Source organism: Sus scrofa, chromosome 5, assembly GCF_000003025.6.
Source record: "Sus scrofa isolate TJ Tabasco breed Duroc chromosome 5, Sscrofa11.1, whole genome shotgun sequence".
In the NCBI taxonomy this organism is placed as follows: domain Eukaryota; kingdom Metazoa; phylum Chordata; class Mammalia; order Artiodactyla; family Suidae; genus Sus; species Sus scrofa.
The window spans coordinates 62,020,169-62,032,558 of NC_010447.5; the positions used below are offsets into that span (position 1 = coordinate 62,020,169).

The following is a 12,390-nucleotide window of genomic DNA, read 5'->3' on the forward strand; positions in this document are numbered from 1 at the left end:
TTTTTGTGTGTCTTTTGGCCATCTGTATTTCTTCTTTGGAGAAATACCTGTTTATGTCTTCTGCCTATTATTTGATTGGGTTGTTTGGGCTTTTTTAACATTGAACTGGTGCAGGAGGTGTTTGTATATGTTGAAGATTAACCCTTGTCAGTTTGCTTCATTTACAAACATTTTCTCCCATTCTGTGGCTTGTCTTTTCTTTTTATTTATGGTTTTCTTTGCTATGCAAAAACTTTTAAGTTAATTAGGTCCCATTTGTTAATTTTTGTTTTTATTTTCATTATTGTGGGAAGTGGATCTGAGAAGATATTGCCACTATTTATGTCAGAGAGTGTTCTGCCTATCTTTTCCTCTAAGAGCTTTAGAGTATCTGGTCTTATGTTTAACTCTTTAACCAATTTTGAGTTCATTTTTGTGTATGATGTTAGATACTGTTCTAATTTCATTCCTTTAAAGGTAGCTGTCCAGTTTTCCCAGCATCACTTATTGAAGAGAATGTCTATTCTCCATTGTATATGCTTGCTTCCTTTGTCAGATTAGTTGACCATAGGTGCATGGGTTTAATTCTGGGCTTTCTATGCTGTTCCATTTTTCTATTTTTGTGCCAATACCATACTGTCTTTATGACTGTAGCTTTATAGTCTAGTCTTAATTCAGAGAGTCTGATTCCTCCAGCTCCATTTTTCTTTCTCAGATTTGCTTTGGATATTTGATGTCTTTTGTGTTTCAAAACAAATTTAAACAAATTTTGTCCTAGTTCTTTTCTATTCATCTGTTCTATTTCTTCCTAGTTTAGTCTTGGAAGAATGTACCATTCTGAAAATTTGTCCATTTTTTCTAGGTTGGCCATTTTAATGACATATAGATGCTTATAGTAATCTCATGTGGTCCTTTGTATTTCTGTGATATCCATTATAACTTTTCCTTTTTCATTTCTAATTTTATTGATTTGAGTCCTCTCACTATTTTTCTTGATGAATCTGGCTAATGGTTTATCAATTTTGTTTATCTTTTCAAAGAACCACCTTTCATTAATCTCATATTGTTTTATTCATTTCTATTTCATTCACTTCTGCTATGGTCTATATGATTTCTTTCCTTCTACTAACTTTGGGATTCGTTTGTTCTTTTGTCTCTAGTTGCTGTAGGAATAAGGTAAGGTGGTTTTCTTTTTTTTTTTTTTTTTTTTTTTGAGATTTTTCTTGTTTCCTGAAGTAGGCTAGTATTGCTATAAACTTTCCTCTTAGAACTGCTTTTGCTGCATGCCATAGCTTTTGGATTGTTGTGTCTTCATTGTCATTGGTCTCTAGTTATTTTTTAATTTCCTCTTTGATTTCTTCACTGATTCATTTTTTAGTAGCAAGTTGTTTAGTATCTATGTGTTTGTGTTTTTTGCAGTATTTTTTTCTTATTGATTTCTAGTTTTACAGCATAGTTGGAAAAGATGCTTGATATGATTTCAGTTTTCTTAAATTCACTGTATAGCCCAGAATGTGACCTATCCTAGAGAATGTTCTGTGTGCACTTGAGAAGAATGCATATTCTGATGCTTTTGGATAGAATATTCTATAAATATCTATTAAGTCCATTCTGCCTAGTGCAATATTTAAGGGCTGTGTTTTTTTGCTGATTTTATCTGGATGATCTGTCTATTGCTGTAAGTGGGGTGGTAAAGTCCCTCACTATTATTGTGTTATTGTTGATTTCTCCTTTTATGGCTGTTACCAGCTGCTTTATATATGTCGAATGTGTATATATTTACAATTGTTACATCTTCTTGGGTTGATCCTTTGATCATTATGTAATGTCCATCTCTGTCACTTGTAACATTCTTATTTTAAAGTACATTTTGTCTGATATGAGTATTGCTTTTCTAGCTTTCTTTTGATCTTGGGTCATCTTTACTATCATTACTCTAAAGTCTTTTATGGAGGTTGCTAATCTCCAGTTCACTTAGCTGTTTTTCTGGGGTTTTGTCTTGTTCCTTCATATAGCTCATATTTCTTTGCCTTTTCATTTTGCATAGCTTTCTGTGTGATGGTCTCCTTTTTTGCAGACTATAGGGTTGTAGCCTCTTTTGCTTTTGGTGTCTTCCCCCTTGTGAGTGAAGTTGATACAGGGGCTTGTGGTGGGCTTCCTGATTGAAGGGACTGGTAGGTGGAGCTGAGTCTTGTCCCTCTGGTGGGTGAGGCTTTGTCTCTGAATGTGATTAGTGGCAGCTGTGTGCCTAGGAGGACTTTAGGCAGCCTGTTTGTTGATGGAGTTGTCTTCCCACCCTGTTTGTTGTTTGGCCTGGTGCTTCTCATACCTGATGAGTGGGCCATATTTTTCCAAAATGGCAGCCTTCGTGGGAGCTCATGCCAATGAATATTCCTAGGAACTCCATCTTCAATATCCTGCTCCCATATTTATCCGCAGATGCCCCCTGCTTTCTCAGAAGACCCTTCCAATACCCACAGGTAGGTTCTGACCCAGATTCCTATGTTGTTCCTACTGCTTTGCCCTGGGACCCAGTGCATATGAAATCCTATGTGCACCCTCCAGTCCTGTGGCTGGCCTTCAATGTCAAATTCTCTGAGGGATCCTCCTCCCAATGCCTGACCCCCAGGCTGGGGAACCTGACATGGGGTTTGGAACTCTCATTTCTTAGGAGAGTCTCTGCAATATAGTTATTTTCCAGTCTGTGGTTTGCCTACTCAGCAGGTATGAGATTGCTTAAATCATGAAAGTGCCCCTCCTACCGTTTTGATGTGGCTTCTTTGTCTTTGGGTGTAGAATATCTTTTTTGGTAGTTTCCAGTCTATTTTGTTGATGGTTTTTCAGCAGTTAGTTGTAATTTTGGTGTTTTCGTGAGAGAAGGTGAGCTTAAGACCTTCTACTCCACCATCTTCTCCCCTAATCAATTTTTATTGATTTTTCTCTTCCTGTATAACTTACAATTTTTCTGACCAGTTACTATATATTATATATTATACGTATATAATGTTTTTGTATTTTATAGTGTAATTTTGCAATTATAATTGCAATTATGTAATTTTATTTTCTTTTAAAATAGTTGTTTTTATATTGATATGTAACATTTTTGGATGTTCTTGCCCTTTTTAACAAGTTTAGTTCTGAAGACTCATAATTTCTAATAGTTTGTGGATTCGTTTAAATACTGTAAAACATAACATTTAGTAATAAGTTTTATTTTTTCCTGTATTTTAAAAATTACATATTTCCTATCTGATTAAAATGGGTAGGACTGCCAGGACAATATGTGTGTGTATATATATATATATATATATATATATATATATATTTTTTTTTTTTTTTAATGGCCACTCTCATGGCACTTGGAAGTTCCCAGGCTAGGGGTCAAATTGGAGCTATAGCCACTGGCCTACATCACAGCCATAGCAACACAGGATCCAAGACACATCTGTGACCTACACAACAGCTCACAGCAATGCCAGATCCTTAACCCACTAAGTGAGGCCAGGGATCAAACCTGCGTCTTCATGGATGCTAGTCAGATTTGTTTCCACTGAGCCATGACAGGAACTCCCTGGTTTTTTTTTTCCTCTTTTTTTTTAATGGCTCCACCTGTGACACATGGAAGTTCCTGGGCTAGGAGGTGAATCAGATCTACAGCCAAGGACTATGCCACAGCCATGGGAGCACCAGATCTGAGCAGCATCTGCTTGTGGCAATGCCAATCCTTAACCCACTGGTTGAGGCCTGGGATAGAACCCGCATCCTCATAAAGACAGCATCAGGATCATAGCCCTCTAAACCACAATGGGAACTCCAGCCAGGACAATATTAATGGTAAATGTTCTAGACTTGTTCCACGTTCTAAAGAAAATGCTTGTAACATTTTAACATTAGTTGTGTTGTGTCTAGTTTTCTTATGTCCTTTTTTTTTTTTAAGTTAAGGCAGTTCTTTTCTACTTCCATTTGCTAAGAGATTTTTTTTTTGTAGAAAGAGATTTAAAATTTTCTTATGTACTTTTGTTTCCTGCATCTATTTTGATGTTCTCATAGTTTCTATTCCTTAATCTGTTAATGTAGTGAATGATATTTATAATTTTCTCATGTTAAAGAACTACTTTGCATTCCTAGGTAAAATTCAATTTGGTCATGATGTGACATCATATTTATTTATCTAGATTCATTCTGATATTTATTTTTTAATATTCTCACATCTAAATTCATTTGTATGGTTGCCTTATAATTTTTCCTAGGAAAGCAGGGATAATGTTTTAAATAACTCAATGAAGGTATGGTTGGAGGAGATATGCTGCTTTACTGTTATGCTATAAAATTGTAAATGCTAAATTTCATACATCTCAAAGATTAATTATTGTTCACATATTTTCTGCATATTTTATTAGGTTTGCACTTGAGATTTTCAGTGAAGAATAGCATCACCCTTCAAGAGAATTGTTAAAGAAGAGTTTCCATGGATATTGTGATGCACTGATATAATCAGCATTAAACCTTGCTGCTAGGGTGCTGCAAACTGAAGAATATTTATATTGTTTCAATAAAAATGCATTTCCAATTTTCTCATGATGTAAGAAATGAAATTGGGAAAAACACATTTGACAATACAGAAGGCAGATGTGGTCCCTAGCTCTGAACAAGAAGAAATGACATCTTGCCCCTATAAAGTTACTGGACAATAACGTAAAATATAGTTAATACCCTCTTTCCATTTTGTATTTATTGATAAATTGTGATACCCATAGGCTCACAAATTCTATAATGCACTTTAATCAAAGTGTTTGTTTAAACAGAGACCCTGCAAAAAAATGTTCGCTCTTAGACCTTTACAAGAGCAGATATCTAGCAATCAATAATTACACAGAATCTTTGCAAATGAGGGTAAATTATAATTGTGTTAAATTTATTTAATATTTAAAAGTATTTAATATGAAAAATAGTGCAATCTATCCCGTTATAGAATTTATTTTTGTAAATTTTAGTCATGTATAACCTTAATAAAATTATAATATACACACATGCACACACATTCTCTTTCTTGACTTCCATCATGGCCTATCCCAAGAGACTGTTTAAAGTTCCCTGTGCTATACAGTAGGAGCTCATCACTTATCCATTCTAAATGTAATAGATTGCATCTACTGGAGTTTGGGGTTAATAGATGCAAACATTTTTAAGTTTAATTAGAACCATTTATTTATTTTTGCTTTTATTTCCTTTGTCCTAGAGAACCAAATAAATATTGCTATGATTTATGGCAACTATGTTTCTTCTAGGAGTTTTATGGTTTCTGGTCTTTAGAGGCATGTCTTTGCATCCTTTGTTATATATATATTAATTGACCTTAAGTGAATGGGTTTATTTCTGGGATCTCTTTTTTGTTCCATTGATCTATATGGGTCTTTCTGTGTGTGCCAGTACCATACTGCTTTGATTATGCCAGCTTTGTGGTCTAGTCTAACATCAGGGAATGTGATAACTCCAGCTTTGTTCTTTTTTTACACAATTGCCTTGGCAATTCAGGATGTTTTGTGGTTCTATATAAATTTTATAATTATTTTTTCCTAGTTCTCTGAAAATTGTCATGGGTATTTTCATAGGGATTTCATTAAATCTGTCAATTTTTGAGCAGTTGGACATTTTAATAATGTTAGTTCTCCCAATTCAAGAACGTGGTATATCTTCCAATTTCTTTGTATCATTTCCAAATTCTTTCACCATTGTTTTATAGTTTTCAGAGTATAGGTTTTTCACCTCACTGGTTAAGTTTCTTCTGAGGTATTTTATTCTTTTTTGTGCAGTTGTAAATAGGATTTTTTTCTTTCTTTCTCTTTTTGATAGCTCATTATTAATTTATAGAAATGCAACTGATTTCTGAATATCAATCTTGTATCTTACAACTTTGTTGAATTCATTTATTAGTTCTAATTGGGCTTGTTTTTTGTTTGTTTGTTTTTTTTTCTTTGTTTTGACTCCACCCACAGCATATGGAAATTCCCTGGGCCAGGGATTGAATCCAAGCTGTAGCTGCAACCTATGCCACAGCTGTGGCAAAGCTAGATCCTTAACCCACTGTGCCACAGCAGGAACTCCTCTAATCCTTTTTTGATGGAGACGAGGGTTTTCTATATACAGTATCAAATCCTCTGCAAATAGTGACAGTTTTGCTTCTTCCTTTCAGTTTGGTTGCCTTTTCTTTTTTTGTCTGGTTGTTGTGTCTAGGACTTCAAATACTATGTTAAATAGCAGTGGCAAAAATGGACATCCTTTTCTTGTTCCTGATTTTAGGAGAAAGGCTTTCAGCTTTTCACCATTGAGTATGATGTTAGTGGATTTGTCATAAGTGGATTTTTTATGTTGAGATTTGTTCTTTCTATATCAAATTCGATGAAAGTTTTTTTCCTTTTTATCATGAATGGATATTGAATTATGTAAAATGCTTATTCTGCATCTATTGAGATGACCATATGATTTTTATCCTTCCTTTTTTTACTGTGGTGTATCACATTGATTGATTTGAAAATGCTTTTTTTTCTTTTTCTTTTTTGGCCATGCCTGTGCCAAATACTGTGATTTGCAAATGCTAAACCATCTTTGAATCCCTGGAATAAATCCCACTTGATCATGGTGTATGATCCTTTTTATATATGGTTGAATTTGGTTTGATAATATTGTGTTGAGGACTTTGACTCTATATTCATCAGAGATATTGCCATGAATTTTGTGTGTGTGTGTGTGTGGTTGCTTTCCCTGATTTTGGTGTCAGGATAACTGTTACCTTGTATAAATAATCTGGAAGCATTCCATTCTCTTGAATTTTTTGGAATAGTTGGAATAGGATGGGTATTTTCTCTTATATTTATATTTTTGGTAGAATTTCCCAATGAAGCTGCCTGGTTCTGGACTTTTGTTTTCTAGGAGTTTTTAAATTGTAAATTCAATTTCACTATTAATAGTCTATTCAGATTGTTTATTTCTTCCTAATTCAGTCTTAGCAGATTATGTGTTTCTGGAAATTTTCCATTTCTTCTAGGTTATCTAATTTGTTGGAATACAACTTCATGGTATTCTTTCATGATTTTTTTTTTTTTTTATCTCTGTGGTATCAGTTGTTGCTTTTCCTCTTTCGTTTCTTATTTTGTTTATTTGGGTCCTCTCTTTTCTTTTTGAGGAGGCTGGCTAAAGTTTAATCAATTTTGTGTTTTCAACAAACCAGTTTTTGTTTTCATTAAAATTCTCCAAAAAATGTCTCATTTTATTTATTTCATCTCTGATTTTTATTGCTTCCTTCCTTCTTCTGACTTTGAATTTTGTTTGTTTTTATTTTTCTAATTATTTTAGATGGTAAGTTAGGTTGTTTATTTGGGATTTTTGTTTATTCCTTGAAGTAAGCCTGTACCACTATCAACTTCTTCTTGGAACAGCCTTTGCTGAATCCCACAAATTTTGAAAAGTTGTGTTGCCACTTTCATTTGCCTTGAGGTATTTTCTGATTTCCTCTTTGATTTCTTCATTGACCTTTTTTTTAATAGCATGTAGTTTAGTCTGTACCTGTTTGTACTTTTTTCTATTTATTTTCCTGCAATTGATTTCTAGTTTCATACTATTGTGATTAAATGCTTGATATAGTTTCTATTTTCTTAAATTTGGTTTGACTTGTTTTGTGGCCCAGTTATGTTATCTGTCTTGGCGAATGTTCCAAGACAAATCTTCATATCTGTCTCTCTATTGGTTGTTGTGGTCATAGTTGATTTTTTTTGTCTTTTAATATTCAGACTAGCTTATTTAGGTGATTGATGCTCAGCTTTATTGTATATTTACTTCACTAGTGTTTTTTTTTTTTCTTTCCTATAGATTCTTAGTTCTTGTTATAGGCTTTTCTTTTTCACTTAGAATAGATACTTTACTATTTCTTTTAGGGTGTTTTTAGTTTTGATAAACTTTTTTATTTTTTGCTAGTCTGAGAAGTTTTTTCATCTCTCCTCAATTCTAACTGATAATCTTGATGTGTAGAAAAACCTTGATTGGAGGTTTTTCCCTTTCAGCACTTTTAATATATCATGCCACTTCCTTATGTCCTGTAAAATTTCCTCAAACAAATCAACTGATAGTCTCATAGGGGGTTCCTGTATATGACTCTTTGTTTTTCTCTTGCTGTCTTTAGAATTCTCTCTTTAACTTTTGCTGTTTTAATTATGATATGTCTTGATGTGTGTCCTTTGCAGTTTTTCTTGTTTAGAAACACAAGCACCTTTGTGTTTCCTGAATGGATATCTGTTTCCTTCTTCATATTTCGGAAGATTTTAGCCATAATTTCATCAAACATATTTTTTATTCCTTTCTCTGTCATCTCCTTCTAGCACCCCTATAATGTAAATACTGTTATGCTTGATGTTGTTCCATAGATCCCTTAAAGTCTTCTCATTTTTTAAATTTGTTTTTTCTTTTTATTGTTCTGATTGGGTGATTTTCATTATTCTTTCCTCCAAATAACAAATGTATTCTTCTGTATCCCTTATTCTGCTAATAATCCCTTCTAGCTTGTTTTTGATTTCAGTTATTTTATTTCCCAGTTCTGACTGATTCTTTTTTATATTCTCTAGTTCCTGGTTAAAGGTCTCTCTGTGTTTACTTTCCTCTACTTCGGTTAGCATTCTTATTACTAATGCTTTGATTCTTTATCTGGTAAATTATTTATTTCTGTTCTATTATGTTTTTTCAAGGGTATTCTCATTCTTTCAACTGAAGCAAATTTCTCTGTCTTCTCATTTTGTTTAACTGTCTATGAAATTAGGTGAAACCCATTACTTATTGCAACTTTTAGGGTTGTTCTTATGTGGGATCATCCCTATACAGTCTTCATACATACACTTTTGTATGGACACACACACACACACACACAGAGCAGAAGATTTGGTGGAAGATCTGGATTTGAGGTCAACACAAAATTGCACTTTTCCTTGGGGTGTGCTGGTAGCTGTCACCTTGTTAGGAGATGGGAGTAGAAATGGAGGGACTAGGGATAGAACTAAATGTGAGCCAGGGCTTCCCCTCTGCTCAGTGCCCTATATCATGTTACTGGGGCAAGGGCAGGTCCCAGGTTACTGGACCAGAAGCCTTGATGGTTGGGTCTAGGCTGACACTTTTCCCTTTAAATGTGTGCTCTCACCCCAGAGGAGAGCAATGCTGGAGTAAGAGGGGCCAGCATGAACTTTCAGTCTGAACCGAGGCATGGGCAGTAGTAGCTTGACCAGGGACAAAGACTTGGACTGCTTCTGATGTGCTTCCTGTGTAAGCACCACCCTGCTCAGATAGTGCTGCAGGTCTGAACTACCTCTGTGTCTCACAGCCCAGACCTTGCCCCAGTGTGGAACGGCATCATGAAGCAAGTGAGTCTGGAGCATTTGCTTGGCTCATCTGGGATGCAGTCTGGGGCTGTTGTGGGAAACTAGGCAGCCACTCAAGCAGTTTTCCTCTGCCCTCTCCGTCTTGATTCAGGAGCAAGCAAGCTTGTTTGTGCTCCTCACAGGTTGAGTCCAGGCTTCCCAGAACCCCCCTGTTAATCCCAGAAGCCCTCTAAACAACAAGTGGTGCTCAGTTGCAGTGCTCTCTTTTTTTGCCAACCTCTGAGGGGACTGGTGCCACAGGTAGAGCCTGTTTACCAATCCCTGGTGGTGGAGGGCCCTGACTGATATGGTTTGTTCCACTGCTGCCTGGAGATCATGCAAGAGGTGTTGCATCATGCTTATTTATCCCCCCCTGCCCATAGCCCACAAAGAGGAGCCTGGCCACCCATAGTCCACACAAGAGAAGCCCAGTCTCCCATGGCCTGGTCAAGTGGCCTCTTGCCACCCATATCCTGTGCCAGAAATGCCCCACCTTCTGAGAGCCCATGCATATATGTACAGAGAAAGAGATTCCTATGGCGGTCTGCCCCCTCCTCCTCTCACCCTCCCCAGCAATGGTTCCTTGCTTCTCCTGCAGGCCCAGACATCCTCCTGGGTTCCCTCGGCTGTGGCGTTCTGCTCCCCAGTCCATGGCACACTGCTCCCTAGCCGCTCAGGCTGTCTCTACACAGCCAACCCTAGTCCTCTCCCCAGAACTGACCTCCAGAGCCTGAGTCTCAGCACCTGGCCCCTGCCTGAGTATCCAAGGCTGTGGTGTCAGGGAGGTGGTGTAGATGGTCTGTGTGGCTCTTACTTTGCTTTGCCCTCCTCAGTCTAGCTGCTGTGTTTTTCTCGGCAAATTTGAAGTCCCTCCATCTCTGTTGAGCTCCCTGTTTAGTTAGGTGGCTTCCCAGGGTGTGGCTTCCCTTTATCTTTCACAGCTCCCTCTCAGGAGTGCTAGTACCATTGATTTGTTTTGTCTCTCTCTCTCTTTTTTATTCTTTTGTTCTACCCAGTTATGTGGAGGGTTTCTTGCCCTTTTTGGAGGTTTAAGTTCTTCTGCCAGTGTTCAGTAGATGTCCTGGATCAGTCGTTCTACATGTAGATGTGTTTCATTGATGTGTTTGTGGGAGAAGGTGAGTACGACGTCTTCCTCCTCCGCCATCTTGATCCTTCTCCTTGTCATCACCCAATCTGGTGGCTGCAGAGCCAGTGCCGAGACCAGCTCAGCAGGATGGGGCTGAAGAACGGGTGCTGTGGAACTTAAGGAAAAAAGGTTAACATAAAACAAGACACAGAGACATTTCTCCTAAGTAAAGGTGGGAACTGGGGGACTCAAGGTCTCAGGGACCAAGAGCCCTGCCTCAAGAAACCACACTGCTTTTATTGTGCTCTTTAGATGAGATCAAGTGAGGAATGGCTATGGGTGGATAATATAGGGTTTGTTTACTATTATATAAGTTATTTTACTATTTTGAAAGCCACTTAGGTGGTAGAAGGTTAAGCTCTAACTCTGACCTCTTGGCACATAACAGTTCTTAAGCTTAAGTCACTTACGCCTTTAGGTCTTTGTTCTTAAGCTTAAGTCATTTACCAGCACTGTGACTGTTTTTCCAAGCAGGAAGATGGGATAAAGTAAGGCAAGAAGATGGGATAAAGTAAAGAAGGACAAGATGGAGTTTTCAAAGAAACATGTCTTGCAACAAGCCAGATTTGACAACAAGCATTCTTCTGGTTTTCCTCTAAATCTTGGAGCAGAGAACTCTAAGCTCCCGACTAGGGGAAGCTAAATAGACATTTTGATGATGAATTGGATATTCACAGAATTTAAAAGCACTTCCTATCAAAGCAAAATTTGCATCACACAAGATTAACGTGGGAAAGGAAGATTTCATTGAAGGCTGTTGTAGTAGATGATATAGTCTAGGACTCAGTCTGAACTAGAATTTGCTGAAAGAAAAGGTAGTATGGTTTTTAGGAGCTGGGGGCGGGTAGGGGGCAACATTTATGTTGGCTAAATGACATTACCCAAAAGAAAATTAACTTTCTCAGATAATCATGATGGGAGGTAGTTTTGCAGGTAGAGCTCTGCATCCACTGCAGTTAGGTTATTACCATCACAGAAACTGAGAAAGAGATGATGCCTTTCAAAAAGATGTCTTCCACTTCTTTGAGAAAGACATTTTTGTGTTGTGAAATCTTAAGAGGCCGTTAAAAAGATTTACATCTCAAAGCCAGAGAAAGAATTTCTGGTAGCAAGTTTTCTAAAGTAACTTAAAAAATAGGGAGGTCAGGTTTACATAATCAGGAATGAAGTCATCTAAATTTTTAGTCAAATCAGGGGATTATTAAGGACACCTTAACATCCCCCACAAAATATTAACAGATTACAAAGGGCAAAGTGTAGCTTTACAGTGAAATCTGGTAAGCACCACATTAACCATGTAAACAAAGTGAGTATCATCAATAATGGAACAAATAAAACTATGCACCATCTGAAAGGATGCAGTGAGAAGACCAAAGCTTCAGCACATCACCTCTGTGCTGTTCTTGCCAATGAGGCATAACTTGAATATAAAATGTTCTACAGAATATCTGCCTTGTAGTATTTAAAACTATCAGGTTATGAATGTCAAAGAAAGCTAAGAAACTCTTCTAGGTGTAAGGAAACTAAAGAACACAATAACTAAATGCAGATAATGACTCTGAGCTGAATGTTTTACTACAAAGAACATCATTTTGACAAATGGCAAATCTTGAAAAGAGTTAGAGATGGTGGTCCTGAGTCAGGGTTAATTGTTTGATTTTGATAATTTTATTGTGATTAAGTAGATTTTAAGTAAGAAGTATACACAATGATACATGAAATTTTACAAAGAAATTAATTTAGTAACTAATTCTCAAGAGGCCTGGGGGGGAAAGGTAAGTTCTTTTTTCTGTACCTATAATCTTACAAGTTTGTGATAGTTTCTAAATTTAAATAAAAATTATATAAAATCTAAAACAAACAACA

The 12,390-nt window shown here is 36.5% G+C and overlaps 1 protein-coding gene across 1 annotated transcript in view; it reads left to right on the forward strand.

The window, feature by feature from the left end:
* CLEC2B (C-type lectin domain family 2, member B) overlaps nt 1-5,092 on the forward strand; it is a 28,501-nt gene extending 23,409 nt beyond the window's left edge. Inside the window, 1 exon segment of the mRNA NM_001256364.1 lies at nt 4,380-5,092. The gene's annotated coding sequence lies outside the window, so the exon portion shown is untranslated.